Source organism: Pan paniscus, chromosome X (genome assembly GCF_029289425.2).
Source record: "Pan paniscus chromosome X, NHGRI_mPanPan1-v2.0_pri, whole genome shotgun sequence".
In the NCBI taxonomy this organism is placed as follows: Eukaryota; Metazoa; Chordata; class Mammalia; order Primates; family Hominidae; genus Pan; species Pan paniscus.
Genome location: NC_073272.2, coordinates 1,775,522 through 1,789,476, shown reverse-complemented (window position 1 = coordinate 1,789,476; position 13,955 = coordinate 1,775,522). Strand labels below are relative to the sequence as shown.

The 13,955-nt window shown below is 45.7% G+C and overlaps 1 long non-coding RNA gene across 1 annotated transcript; it reads left to right on the top strand.

Moving 5' to 3' along the window:
* The first annotated feature begins 370 nt into the window (after positions 1-370).
* On the top strand, positions 371-13,352 carry LOC117978601 (uncharacterized). Its single transcript, XR_004669288.3, has 4 exons — positions 371-1,587; positions 1,989-2,304; positions 4,257-4,370; positions 5,002-13,352. It is a non-coding gene; the product is annotated as an uncharacterized LOC117978601 (long non-coding RNA).
* Positions 13,353-13,955: the final 603 nt, after the last annotated feature.

Genomic DNA, 13,955 nt, shown 5'->3' with positions numbered 1-13,955 from the left:
TTATTTTCTCATCATTCTAATATGTCAGCTTTGGAAACGGAAGACGTCATCCTATTTATACCATTCTGTCTTAATAGTGGTATTTCCATTTGAAATATAATCATTCTCGATCGCTGAAAATGTCGAATCCTAGAAAACATATCATTGCCACATGTGATATTAACATCGTTCTACAACAGTTGTTGGCTGAAGGTTCGTTGGATGAATCCAATTTTTCCAAACCAGATGAGTCTGATGATTCAGGCGATTCTGATGTAACATCTTTTTGGAAATAAATCCTAGAGCAGGTTTTATATTTTACGTTCATGTTGAAAATCAGTTAGATTTATGATGGAACATGTTTATGTAAAATTAAATGCGTGCTGGCGGAGAGAGCTCAGTTTATTTTTCTAAATGAGAAACATCTCCAACTCACCTTCTCTCTCTAGGGTGCCTGTGTGATACCACATGACGCTCAAGGCCCCCTGAGTCTCTTCCCCAATTTTAAGCCTGTCCCCAGCCCAGAGGTGTTGACGCCCTTTGCCATCATCCACCTTCTCAGCCTGTGCACGCACTTGGCTCACTCTTGCGTTTTGAGGACGTCCATGGTGCCTGATACACAGTAGGTGCCTAATCACTGTTTTCTGGAATGCTTCCATGAGCTCACCCCAGGCAGAGCAGGGCTCTGCCTTCCGCGGAGCTGCCTTCCCCAGCTCTGCGCTGGGCTCCGGGGCAAAGCAAATGGGTAGACGAATTTGCAAATTTGCATTTCTGCATCTCCACCGTTCCATCGCCCCCGGAGTCTGACTCACACTTCTGCCGTATTCTCTTTCTCCGATCGTCTCCCTCATGCCTTTATTAGTCCACAGCAGTGTGCAGCAGGCTGCTGGATGCTGAAGAGATAAAGGATCGTGGCAAACAGAAGGGGTGCACATCCTGAGTCCCAGTACCTACGAGTGAAACCCTGTTTGGACACAATTTTTTTTTTTTTTGCAGGTGAAACTAACTTAACATGAGATCATCCTGGATTAGGGTGGGTCCTAAATACAACGACAGATGTCCTTCTAAAAGACAGAAGAGGAGACACACACACAGAGGAGAAGGCCACGTGGAGATGGAGGCAGAGACTGCAGTGACGCGGCCACAAGCCCAGGGATGCCTGGAGCCCCCAGGAGCTGGGAGAGGCAGGAAGGACCCTCCCCTAGATTCTCTGGAGGGAAATGGATACAATTGTAGTGGACTGAACTGTGGTTCCCCCAAAAGACATGTTCATGTCCTAATCCCCAGAACCTGTGAATGGGACCTTATTTGGAAAAGGAATCTCTGCAGATGTAATTGAATGAAAGATTTCAAGATAAGATCCTCTGGAATTATCTGGGTGGGGCATAAATCCAATGACAGGTGTCCTTGTAAGAGACAGAAGAGGAGACACAGACACAGAGGAGGAGGCCACGTGGAGACGGAGGCGGAGACTGGAGTGATGGGGCCACAAGCACAGGGACACCTGGAGCCCCCAGGAGCTGGGAGAGGCAGGAAGGACCCTCCCTGAGAGCCTCTGGAGGGAACTGGATACAAGCGAAGTAGATTCAACTGTGATCCCCCAAAAAGGTATGTCCATGTCCTAATCCTCAGAATCTGTGACTGAGACCTTATTTGAAAAAGGGGTGTTTGCAGATGTAACTAAATAAAGGACCTGAAGATGAGATCATCCTGAATTATCTGTGTGGTCCCTAAATCAATGACAGGTGTCCTTCTAAGAGACAGAGAGGAGACAGACACAGAGGAGAAGGCCACGTGGAGACAGAGGCAGAGACTAAAGTGACGCACCCACAAGCCCAGGGACACCTGGAGCCCCCAGGAGCTGGCAGAGGCAGAAAGGATCTTCCCCTAGAGTCTCTGGAGGGAGCATGTCCTTGAGATACCTTGATCTGAGACTACCAGCTTCCAGGACCGGGGGAGCATAGATTCTTGTAGTTTTAGCCACCGAATTTATGGCATTTTTTTTGCAGGAACCCCAGGAAGCTCCTGAAGCAATCTGCCCTTCCATCTCTGTGTCTGGCAGACACTACTGTGTGATTCCAGCGGGACAGCACCCACCACACTCACCTTCATTGCTCAGGGGGAAGGAACAGTCAGTCAGCTGTGAGCCACCAGAAGCCAAGAGTTTTCTTCATTTAGTTGCATCAGCTCTTCCTGGCAGCGTATGGATTTCCTGCAAAAGTGGCCTCATGATTTACTTAGGGAAACAACTCCAAGGATGGGAGATGGCTGCTCTCCACAATTTCCCTCCTGCAGCTAGAAAGGAAGTCAGGACTGTTCTGTGGGGTAAGTGAGATCAATAGTGTGCTTTCTTTTGTTGTGAGATGGAATCTCGCTCTGTCGCCCAGGCTGGAGTGCAGTGGCTCCATCTTGGGTCACTGCAATCTTCACCTCCTGGGTTCAAGCGATTCTCCTGCCTCAGCCTTTCGAGTAGCTGGGATCACAGGTGTACTGATGATTAATAAAGAAAAATAGAATTAAATTGATGATGCTGAGAAGATATTTTTTAAAAAGACTGATTGTATTCTGTTTACATGATATGCATGTAAAACAAAATCACATAAACTAATTAAAAACAAAACGAGAGGCCAGCCACGGTGGCTCACGCCTGTAATCCCAGTACTTTGAGAGGCCAAGGTGGACAGATCACCTGAGGTCAGGAGATCGAGACCATCTTGGCCAACATGGTGAAACCCCGTCTCTACTAAAAATACAAAGAATTAGCTGGGCGTGGTGGCGGGTGCCTCTAAATAGTCTCAGCTAGGTGGGAGGCTGAGGCAGGAGAATTGCTTGAACCCGGGAGGCGAAGGTTGCAGTGAGCTGAGATTGCACCACTGCACTCCAGCCTGGGTGACAGAGCGAGACTCCATCTCAAAAAAAAAAAAAAGAAATGGAAATATCGGGCAAGAACTAGTCAACATCCTGCCAATGAAGTAACATTCGTGTGTGGTGCAAGAGTGTTTAGGGAGAAAAGCTTGCAACAATGTATTCTACATCAATAAAAGTAAAACTGTTTGAGGACGATGTAAGAGGTCAGTGTTCAATTCCCTGTACCATCATTAAACAGAAATGTGTGAAGAACCAGAGAATCAACCAGGTCAACTTGTTCAACGTATTGAGATTGCAAATATATTATGGAGTAAAAATAATTCAAGTTGCAAAATACTCCATATGATACAATTTATCTACAAAACTTACAAAAGCAATCTATGTTGCTATAAGCACTTATTAATAATTATATATTATATATGTCTCGCATGTACAGAAAAATATATACAGACATATAGAGTTAGTAATATGTATTTATAGACACACATATCATATGCACAGTTTGAGTGTATACACATCTATGTGTACAAACCGTGTGTGTACACACGCACACACATGCACACACATCTCAAAATAGCATTTCCTACTGAATGACGACATTGCCTGGTGACAAAAGAAGAGGTGCTTAACTTTATATAATATTACACATTTCAAAGTTGGATATGTTCACAAATTACTTACATAAATAATAATATTACAGAATAAACAATTCCCTAATAATTATTATATTTTTTTGAGACAAAAAAATTAGCCAGCTGTGGTAGTGCATGCCTGTAATTCCAGCTACTCGGGCGGCTGAGGCAGGAGAATGGCTTGAACCCGGGAGGCAGAGGTTGCAGTGAGCCAGGATGGCGCCATTGCACTCCAGCCTGGGCAACAAGAGTGAAACTCCACCTCAAAAAAAAAAAAAAAAAAAAAAGGTAAAGGCACAAACAACAGTCAATGGAATATATTTGGACAAGTATCCCCTCAAAAATCAACACCATGCTGAGGTCACATTTTTGTGATTTGTATTTGAATTGGAAAAGAGTGACTACATCCTTTTAGCCCAAATCATGCTGAAAGCAGTATTTACAACTTACTGCACAAACTGTTGCTAACCAAATACCATACTGAACACTAAATCAATCGTTAGTCACGATGCTGAACTAACTGTAATGGATAACAAGTAATCGGGATGCCATAATTGCATCTATCCCGACTATGTACGAAACCCACAAGGCCCTGATAACAGCCCCTTTTCCCCAAACTGTGGGAATTTCAGTTGCTTTCAGATCCAGCTGAACTTCATGAGATTCGCCAAGCAGTGCTTTGGAGCAGGAGTTGTTAGTAAAATAACAAGTAGGGATCTTTAGGAAAACTCTAAAAATTTGCTCATTTACACTCTGTGGATTGTATTTTCACAACAGGCTACTAGGAAACAGCCCTTAATCCAAAGTGGAATCTAACATCTGGGGAATCAGCCGTATCTGCCTGTGAGAAAGAAAGGGAGAAGCCATTCTTACATCAGCCCATGGTCCAAGGTCAGACAAGAGTCCCTTGCTTCTCTATGAAGTCTCCAATTTTCTCTTTCTTTTTATTTCTCTCTTTCTTTCTCCATCCCTGCCTTCCCTTCCCTTCCCTCCTTGCCTCCCTTCCCTCCTTGCCTCCCTTCCTCCCTCCTTTCCTTCCTTCCTTCATTCCTTCCTTCCTTCTCTCGCTCCTTCCTTCCTTCTCTTGCTCCTTCCTTCCTTCTCTCGCTCCTTCCTTCCTTCCGTCCCTCCCTCCTTCCCTCCTTCCTTTCTTTCTTTTCTTTTCTCTTTTTCTTTCTTTCTTTCTTTCTCTTTCTTTCTTTCCTTCCTTCCTTCTTTCTTTTTCTTTCTTTTTCCCTTCTTTCTTTTTGTTTCTTTCACTCCTCCCCCATCCTCCTCCTTCCCTCCCTACCCCCTCTTTCACTCTTGCTTGCTTTCTTGCTTGCTTGCTTTCTGAGACCCCTTTCCCCATGTGATGAAAGCTCAGAAGCCTCCATCTAGACATGGTGCAGACATACTCATACGTGCAAAGTTTTGCACCTAATTTCAGATGATTCATGAGGCCCCCAGACCCTTTCCTGGACCCTATATTCCAGAATAAAATGTACCTTCTACCTTTCACACAATTTCTTCCATGACCTAGGAATTCGACAGCGAAGACCCAAGATACTTCCAAGAGAAAGGCACGGTCCATTGAAGATTCTTTATAACCTCGGAAAGGTAAAGAGAGTCTTTATTTATTGAAGATGAAGATCCCTGAGTATTATTTTTTATGGCACCTCCGTGGGCTATGATGGGTGACCCTGAGGGTCTCTGCAGCCCTGAAGTGGGACGGATTTTTCTACTGAATCATGGCAACACTGAATAGGAGGTTGTCTCTTACCTCTGTCTGTTGATTTTCACTGTTTCCTTTCTCTTTGTGTTTTAAAATTTTTGTCTTTTGTGGGTACATGGTAGGTGTATATATTTATGTATATGTTGTGTGGATATATAGTAGCTGTATATATTTAGGGTGCGTGAGATTTTATTATTATTATTATTATGCTTTAAGTTCTGGGGTACATGGGCAGAACGTGCAGGTTTGTTACACAGGTATCCATGTGCCATGGTGGTTTGCTGCACCCATCAACCTGTCATCTACATTAGGTATTTCTCCTAATGCTTTCCCTCCCCTATCCCCCCACCCCCCGACAGGCCCTGGTGTGTGATGTTCCCCTCCCTGTGTCCATGTGTTCTCATTGTTCAACTCCCATTTTTCACACCCACACTGGGTGTGTCTGCGAGGGTGTTTTGGGAAGAGATGAGCATTTGAATAGGTAGACTGAGTAAAGACCACCCTCACCAATGGGGATGGGTACTGTCCTCTCCACTGAGGGATTTGCAGAGAATGAAAATGCAGATGAAGGGAGACTATATTCTCTTTTCCTTACCTGGAACCGGGACCTCCAGCTTCTCATGCTCTTGGACATTGGTGCTCCCGGTGTTTGGGCCTTGACCTCCGTTTTTGTATACATCAGATATCACACACAGTCAACATGGCATAATTCATGTTCAATGCACCGTGCAGAGAGGATGTTTTGATACAAGCATGCAATGCTATGAAGCATTGCATCACATCGTGGAGAATGGAGCTTGCATGCCCTCAAGCATTTATCCTTTGTGTTACAAACAATCCAGTTATACTCTAATATGATTTGGCTGTGTCCCTACTCAAATCTCATCTTGAATTGCATCTCCCATGATTCCCATGTGTTGTGGTGTCCCCACCCAAATCTCATCTTGAATTGTAGCTCCCATGATTCCCATGTGTTGTGGGAGGGACTGGGTGGGAGATAAATGAATCATGGGGCTGGTTTCCCCCAGACTGTTCTGGAGGTCGTGAATAAGTCTCATGAGATCTAATGGTTTTATCAGGGGAAACTGCTTTCACTGGGCTCTCATTGTCTTCTGCCTGCCACCATGTAAGATGTGCCTTTCTCCTTCCACGATGACTGTGAGGCCTCCCCAGCCACGTGGAACTGTGAGTCCATGGAACCTCATTTTCTTTATAAATTTCCCAGTCTCGGGTATGTCTCTTTTTTTAAATAAATTACCCAATCTAGGGTATGCTTTTTTTTTTTTTTTTTTTTTTTTTTTTGAGACCAAGTCTTACTCTGTTGCCCAGCCTGGACTGCAGTGGTGCAATCTCAGCTCACTGCCACCTCTGCCACCCATGTTCAAGTGATTCTCCAGCCTCAGCCTCATGATTAGCTGGGATAACAGGCACGGGCCACTACACCCAGCTAATTTTTGTATTTTTAGTAGAGATGGGGTTTCACCATGTTGGCTAGGCTGGTCTCAAACTCCTGACCTCAGGTGATCCTCCCACCTCAGCCTCCGAAAGTGCTGGGATTACAGGAGTGAGCCACCATGCCTGACTGGGTTTTTTTTTTTTTTTTTTTGAGACTGATTCTCGCTCTGTCACCCAGGCTGGAGTGCAGTGGCATGATCTCGGCTCGCTGTAACCTCCACCTCCTGAGTTCAAGCAATTCTCCTGCCTCAGCCTCCTGATTAGCTGGGATTACAGGCATGGGCCACCACGCCCGGCTAAGTTTTGTATTTTTACTAGAGACGGGGTTTCACCATGTTGGCCAGGCTGGTCTCAAACTCCTGACCTCAGGTGATCTGCCCACCTCGGCCTCCCAAAGTGCTGGGATGACAGGTGTGAGCCACCGCACCCGGCTTTGGGTATGTCTTTATCAGCAGCATGAAAACGGACTAATACATACTCTTTTAGTTATCTTAAAATGTGCAATTAAAATATTTTGACGATAGTCACCCTGTTGTACTATCGAATACTAGGTATGAATAATTACATCACGGAGAATGGAATTCTTTTTCTATTTTCTTTTATCTTTTTCTATTTTCTTTTCGATGAAATGAAGCCTCAGATGAGTGTCCGACTGTGATAAGCTCTTCCGTGCCATTTTCAAACTCTCTTGTCTTGTCTTTCACTCCTTAGGCAACATGCTCTCTTCTTCGTTTTCAAACTACACTCTCAATACTGTCATACCAGGAAAAAAAGAGAAAAGCATCTTTTAGTGAACAATTGGGCGAATTTGGGTAATTTAGCCAGCCATACCAGGTGGCATTATTCATATTCAGAACACTATTTTTTTTTTAGATGGAGTCTCACTCTGTTGCCCAGGCTGGAGTGCAGTGGCGCCTTTTTGGCTCACTGCAACCTCTGCCTCCCAGGTTCAAGCAAAACACGATTTTTTTTTTTTTTTTGTATAGAAGAAATGTCACACTCACATTGCATCTTTGAGCCAACCTGCATTTTCTCCTCTGCAAGACTGACCTCCGGAGAAAAAGGGAAGTGCAGATATAAGTGGTGTTCACCTGAACAGAATTAGGGGCAGCTAATCCCGACCTCACAGCTATTGTCACCGTTACACAAATCAAAACAGAAGCGAGAGGAATGTGACAAACAGAGCATGGAGGAGAAGAACCCTGGCTGGAGAACCAAAGGGCAGATTCAGTGAATGAGACTGACAGAAGAAAAGCCGAGGATGAAATGAAAGACTCCAGGGTGGCAGCTATGGAAAAAAAAAAATACAGACAGAGGGCACTGAGAAACAGAAACAAAGAAGAAAGGGAGAAAATTAAAGTTTATTTGTAAAAGTGTGTTTACTGGCCGGGCGCAGTGGCCCACGCCTGTCATCCCAGAACTTTGGGAGGCCGAGGCGGGTGGATCACAAGGTCAAGAGATCGAAACCAGCCTGGACAACATGGTAAAACCCCATCTCTACTAAAAATGCAAAAATTAGTCAGGCATGGTGGCGTGCGCCTGTAATCCCAGCTACTCAGGAGGCTGACACAGGAGAATCACTTGAGCTCGGGAGGCGGAGGTTGCAGTGAGCCTAGATCGCGCCACTGCGCCCCAGCCTGGCAAAAGAGCGAGACTCCTTCTAAAAAAAAAAAAGAAGTGTGTTTACTATTTCTTCCTGGGACAAAGGATGGTTGGCGATGTGGGGGCTTCCTGAATATGAAGACAGGGATGTACAGTTTGCAGACACCTGTAGCTATGACTGTTGACATGTCTAGTGAAACGGCTCAGGTTAGCACGGTGATGATATAAGCTTCACCGTGAGCCCACAAGGTGGCATGTTGTATGGGGCCCAGGCCTGCCTTTAGGAGACTGTATTTGTCAGTTCTCAGCCGGTTATAAAGAAATACCTGGCCGGGCGCGGTGGTTCACACCTGTAATCCCAGCACTTTGGGAGACCGAGGCGGGTGGATCACCTGAGGTCAGGAGTTCGAGACCAGCCTGGCCAACATGGTGAAACCCCGTCTCTACTAAAAATATAAAAATTAGCCGAGCATGGTCACGGACACCTGTACTCCCAGCTACTCAGGAGGCTGCGGCAGGAGAATCGCGTGAACCCAGCAGGTGGAGGTTGCAGTGAGCTGAGATAGCACCACTGCACTCCACTCTGGTCAACAAAGAGCGAAACTCTGTCTCAAAAAAAAAAAATTTCCACAAAAAAATGTTAAAATTAGTGGGGCATGGTAGTGCATGACAGCAGTCCTAGTTACTCGGGAGGCTGAGATAGGAGGATTACTTGAATCTGCAAGGTTGAGGCTGCAGTGGGCTGTGATTGTACCACTGCACTCCAGCCCGGGTGACAGAATGAAGTCTTGTCTCAAAACAACAACATAAACAAAAACAGAAATAAGGACAGAGGGCTGGATGTGGTGGCTCACGCCTGTAATCCCAGCACTTTGGGAGGCCGATGCCTGCGGATCACCTGAGGTCAGGCGTTCAAGACCAGCCTGACCAACATGGTGAAACCTCGTCTCTACTAAAAAATACAAAAATCAGCCGGGTGCGGTGGAGCATGCCTGTAGTCCCAGCTACTCAGGAGGCTAAGGTGGGAGAATCGCTTGAACCTGGGAGGGAGAGGTTGCAGTGAGCCGAGATCATACCACTGCATTTCAGCCTGGACGACAGAGCAAGACTCGGTTTCAAAAAAGACATAAGGGCAGAGTTTGCATCTACTGTGAGAAGGGTAATTACGCCAGTTACTAACAGGTATTCTGCTTTTTAATTAATTAAGTAATTAATTGACTAATAATTAGTTGAATTAATTAATTGACTAATTTATTGAGATTCCAGCTCTGTCGCCCAGGCTGAAGTACAGTGGCGCGATCTCAGCTCACTGCAGCCTCTGCCTCCTGGGTTCCAGCAATTATCATGTCTCAGCCTCTCAAGTAGCTGGGATTACAGGAGCGCCCCCACCATGCCTGGCTAATTTTTGTATTTTTAGTGGAGACAATGTTTCACCGTGTTGGCCAGGCTGGTCTCGAACTCCTGACCTCAGGTTACCCACCTGCCACGGCTTCTGAAAGTGCCGGGAAAACAGGCGTGGGCCGTGATGCCTGGCCAGTAGCTGTTCTGCTTTGAAAAGGAGAGTGAGGATTCACTTAATGAGAATTTTCTCTGGTGCAAGAATGAAACAAGAAAAACAAAGAAACAGACAAAAACGGGAGCTAGGGTTCACTTTAAAGCAAGCAGAAAAACGGAAACACACGTGATACAGGTGTGCCAATGACGTGCCTGGAGGTTTATGTCAAAGGGAGAGAAAATACAAAAAGAGCGAAAGGCCAGGTGCCATGGCTCACGCCTGTAATCCCAGCACTTTGGGAGGCCGAAGTGGGTGGATCATGAGGTCAGGAGTTCAAGACCAGCCTGATCAGCATGGTGAAACCCCGTCTCTACTAAAAATACAAAATTTAGCTGGGCGTGGTGGTGGACGCCTTTAATCCCAGCTACTCTGGAGGCTGAGGCAGGAGGATGGTGTCAACCTGGGAGGCAGAGCTTGCAGTGAGCTGAGATGACACCACTGCACTCCAGCCTGGGCGACAAGAGTGAAACTCCGTCTCAAAAAAACAAACAAACAACAACAACACAATCTGAGAGGTTTTTAATGGTGGTAAAATACACAAAACACACAATTTACCATTTTAACCATTTTATAGTGAACCATTCAGTGGTGTTTACTGCGTTCATGATGTTGTGTGATCACCCCCTGTATCCAGTTCCACAACATTTCTGGCACCCCCAGAGGAGAACCCATTCCCATTTGCAGGCACCCCCCTTCCCCTCATCCCTCAGCCCCTGGAAATGACCCAAATGTCCAACAGTGGATGACTGGATACTCACAATGTGGTTTATCTGTACCATGGAATATTATGCAGCCATGAAAAGGAATCAAGCTCTGATATGTGATTCAGCCCAGATAAGCATCGTTCCATTTTACTCTGCAGGTCACAGGGCCGTTTAAAGAAACACCTTGTGGTTAGATGAAAATAAAAGGGATACTCGGCCGAGCACGGTGGCTCATGCTCGTAATCCCAGCACTTTGGGAGGCTGAGGCAGGCCGATCACAAGGTCAACAGATGGAGACCATCCTGGCCAACACTGTGAAACCCTGTGTCTACTAAAAATACAAACACAAAAAAATTCGCTGGGCATGGTGGCATGCACCTGTAATCCCATCTACTCAGGAGACTGAGGCAGGAGGATCGCTTGAACCCAGAAGGCAGAGGTTGTAGTGAGCCAAGATTGCACCACTGCGCTCCAGGCTGGTGACAGAGCCAGACTCATCGCAAAAAAAAAAAAAAAAAAAAAAAAATACTCGTGATTACAAAGGATAACTAACTATAGACAGTGTTTGTAGGCATTCAGCTAAGCACCTGTTGCATGCATCCTTCCAGGTATTATCTCTTAATTCTTACAGCAAACTTTGCAGGTGTACGCTACCATCATCCCGGCCAGCCCACGGCCACGTTGTCACCAACAACTGAGTTCACCTGCAAGCAGGCCCCTCCCAGATGCATCAAAATCTCAACCCTGAATTCTTAAAAGCTGCACGACAGTGTCTCTCTCCCTGTGTCCTCACTTTGAGGAGACAAGACAGGGCTATGCAGAGAAGTGAACGGTGTTAGTGACGGACGGTTCTGGGTTTTGACCCCATCTCATTTCACGTTCCCTTTGCCGTGGGTATCTCAGTATCTCACAGCCTGATCTGCTGAGTTACCCTGACGTCGGCGGCTCAGAAAATAGAGATAAGAACAGAGATAAGAAAGTAAAAGGATATAGAGAGATGGACCTAATAGAATTCAGAAGCTGCTCTCAAGACGAGAATAAAGATTTGGGGATATGGATTGCCAGACACAGTACGTAGTGTGGTGGTTTCTTTTGAGGGCTGGGTATGAGAGAAAAGTGGAGAGAAGGAGAGGAAGAGAGAGAGGGAAGAAGGGGCATGGAGAAGACAGAGGAGAGAGAGAAAAAAGGAGAGAGGAAGAGAAACGGAGAGATGGAGAGTGGGGTAGAGAGGGAGGAAGAAAGAGAGAGGGTGAGAGGGGGAAGAGGGAGATTTTGAGAGAGAGAAAGAGAGAGGGAGAGGAGGGAAAAAGAGAGAGGGGAAACATACTGAGAAAGAGAGAGTCAGAAAGGAGAGGGAAAGAGAGAGAGAGAAAGGAGACTGAGAAAGGAGAGGGAAAGAGAGAGAGAAAGGAGAGAGAGGGAGTGGGGGAAAGACAGAAGAGAAATACTGAGAGAGAGAAAGGAGAGAGAGGGAGTGGGGGAAAGACAGAAGAGAAATACTGAGAGAGAGAAAGGAGAGAGAGGGAGTGGGGGAAAGACAGAAGAGAAATACTGAGAGTGAAAAAGGAGAAGGAAAGAGAGACAAAGAGGGAGAAAAGACGGGCTGGGCGTGGTGGCTCACACCTGTAATCCTATCGCTTTGGGAGGCCGAGGTGGGAGGATTGCTTGAGGTCAGGAGTTCGAGACCAGCCTGGTCAACATGGCAAAACCCCATCTCTACTAAAAATACAAAAATTAGCCGGGTGTGGTGGCTCGCACCTGTAATCCCAGCTACTCGGGAGGCTGAGACAGGAGAATCAGCCCTCCTGAACTGAACCCGGGAGGCAGAGGTTTCAGTGAGCTGAGATTGCACCACGGCATTCCGCTCTGGGCGGCAGAGTGAGACTCCATCTCATGATCTCACGGAGGCAGGAAATGGAAGGTTACACCCATGTCGACTGTTTCACCAGCTTCTGTGAATTGAGCTGGGACGAATCATCAAGTTGAGGTTAAAACAGTCTCATATTCACAATATACAAAGAACTGAAACAGCTACAACAACAAACAAATAACACTATTAAGATGTGGGCAGGCCGGGCGCGGTGGCTCACAACTGTAATCCCAGCACTTTGAGAGGCCAAGGCGGGCAGATCCTGAGTTCAGGAGATCAAGACCTTCCTGACCAACATGGTGAAACCCCATCTTTACTAAAACACAAAAAATTATCCAGGTGTGGTGGCTCGTGCCTATAGTTCCTGCTATTTGGGAGGCTGAGGCAGGGGAATCGCTTGAACCCAGGAAGTGGAGGTTGCAGTGAGCCAAGATGGAGCCACTGCACTCCAGCCTGGAGATAGAGCAAGACTCTGTCTCAAAAAACAAAAAGCAAAAAGAAAGTTACATTGGTTTTTAATCTACGATCCGTTTTTGTGGGTGACAGAAACATGATTTGTTTGCAGCAGAGTGGGGCTCCCTTCTTTGTTCCTGATCTCAGAGGAAAGATCTTGGTCAGTCTTCCATCCTATGAGTTACGGTTAGCTGTGGGTTTTCTGTCGAGCCCACTGTAGGGTTAAGCAGACTTGGCTCAGCATTTTTATTTCCAAGTTGATTTTCATTTTTGTCAAGTACTTCTGCTGCATGTTTTGAAAAGATCGTACACATTTTTCTCTTTAGTGGCTTGGTTGAGCTAATTACATTGATTTTTTCGATGTTAAAAAACAGCCCTTCTTGTGTTCATAAAATAAACCTCACAGGGTCATGGTGCCATATATCCAGACAGTGTTTTCCTTGATTTGTTGATAACGCTGTTGAGAATTTCTGCTTCTGGGTGAATGATGAATATCTGTCTGTGGTTTTCTTGTCTGACATTTTTCCTCTTTATGTTGATATTGTGGTAATAATGTTGGCTTTATACGATGGGTTGGGAAATGCTGTGTTCTTCTATTTTGGGAAGTGTTTGGGTAAAATTAGGTATCTTCCTCCAATAACTGTTTAATGGAATTGGCCAGGTGTGTTGGCACATGCCTGTCATCCCAGCACTTTGGGAGGCCAAAGCAGGTGAATCACGAGGTCAAGAGATCGAGACCATCCTGGCCAACATGGTGAAACCCCGTCTTTACTAAAATACAAAAATTAATTGGGTGTGGTGGTGCGTGCCCGTAGTTTCAGCTATTTGGGAGGCTGAGGCAGGAGAATTGCTTGAACCCAGGAGGCGGAGGTTGCAGTGAGCTGAGATCATACCACAGCACTCCAGCCTAGCGACAGGGCGAGATTCAGTCTCAAAATAAATTTTTTTTTTTGATAGATATAGAACTATTCAGGTTATCGGTTTCTTCTTGAGTTAGGTTTGGTAGTGTGTGTCTCTCTAGGACTTTGCCTTTACATCAATGCTACCAATTTTATGTGCATAAAATCATTTGTAGTATCCTTTCATTACCCTTTTAGTATCAATAGGGGCTACAGGGATGTCC